This window comes from Oncorhynchus gorbuscha, unplaced genomic scaffold (assembly GCF_021184085.1).
Source record: "Oncorhynchus gorbuscha isolate QuinsamMale2020 ecotype Even-year unplaced genomic scaffold, OgorEven_v1.0 Un_scaffold_5969, whole genome shotgun sequence".
Taxonomy (NCBI): Eukaryota; Metazoa; Chordata; class Actinopteri; order Salmoniformes; family Salmonidae; genus Oncorhynchus; species Oncorhynchus gorbuscha.
In genome coordinates, this window is record NW_025749664.1 from 16,242 (window position 1) to 17,500 (window position 1,259).

The 1,259-nt window shown below is 48.4% G+C and overlaps 1 protein-coding gene across 1 annotated transcript in view; it reads right to left on the reverse strand.

Moving 5' to 3' along the window:
• Positions 1-1,058: 1,058 nt before the first annotated feature.
• Positions 1,059-1,259, reverse strand: part of LOC124029278 (UPF0462 protein C4orf33 homolog) — a 6,082-nt gene continuing 5,881 nt past the window's right edge. Inside the window, exon 4 of the mRNA XM_046341046.1 lies at positions 1,059-1,259. This exon is cut by the window's right edge and continues 718 nt beyond it. The gene's annotated coding sequence lies outside the window, so the exon portion shown is untranslated.

Sequence of the window (1,259 nt, forward strand, 5' to 3'; positions counted from 1 at the left end):
GGCAGAGAGAGAAAGAGAGAAAGGGGGGGAGAGAGATAGAGAGAGATAGTAAAAGAGTGAGACAGAGAGAGAAAGAGGCAGAGAGAGAGAGAGGCAGAGAGAGACGCAGAGAGAGAGAGGCAGAGAGAGAGAGAGGCAGAGAGAGAGAGAGGCAGAGAGAGAGGCAGAGAGAGAGGCAGAGAGTGAGACAGAGAGAGAAAGAGGCAGAGAGAGAGAGGCAGAGAGAGAGGCAGAGAGAGGCAGAGAGAGAGGCAGAGAGAGAAAGAGGCAGAGAGAGGCAGAGGCAGAGAGAGAAAGAGAGAAAGGGGGGAGAGAGATAGAGAGAGATAGTAAAAGAGTGAGACAGAGAGAGAAAGAGGCAGAGAGAGAGAGAGGCAGAGAGAGAGGCAGAGAGAGAAAGAGGCAGAGAGAGAGGCAGAGGCAGAGAGAAAGGGGGGGAGAGAGATAGAGAGAGATAGTAAACGAGTGAGACAGAGAGAAAAAAGAGGAAAAGTGAGAGAGGAAGAGAAAGAGGCAGAGAGAGAAAGAGAGAGAGGCAGAGAGAAAAAGAGGAAGAGTGAGAGAGGAAGAGAAAGAGGCAGAGAGAAAAAGAGTCAGAGACAGAGAGAAAAAGAGGAAGAGTGAGAGAGGAAGAGAGAGAGAGGAAGAGTGAGAGAGGAAGAGAAAGAGGCAGAGAGAGAAAGAGAGAGAGGCTTGATGAATACACACGTGAGGTCCCTGCTGAGGTGACTTACAGGTTTATGGATAATAATAGGAACGGAGTGATGGAGCAGACTGATGGAGCAGACTGATGGAGCAGAAGGACAGAGGAGCAGATTGGAGAGAAGGAGCAGATTGGAGAGAAGGAGCAGAGGACTTGCTGGAGGGGTAGAGAGCCTCACAAACGTTTGATGGGATGGTTTGTGAGTCTCTAGTGAGACTGTGGGAAGAGTAATACCCTGGATAAGAGGGCTGTGATTATAGTGTAAGCGCACGCGCATGTGATGCACATCATATGGAGTGTTCAAGTTGTCTGAACATGACAGTGGGAAGCACATCAATGACAAAGCTCCACGGGACACCGTTTACTCCGTGTATTTATTTGATAGGCTGCAGCCCATCTACGTACATTACCATTCCATAAGACAACAGTCCTGTATGGATCCCAGAAGTAATGACGACCCAAGAGCTCATTTAACATCATTACAAAAAAGGGCACATATGGCCGTTATCTAATGACTACTAATTATCTCAATGTCTGGCATCCCAAATGGCACCCT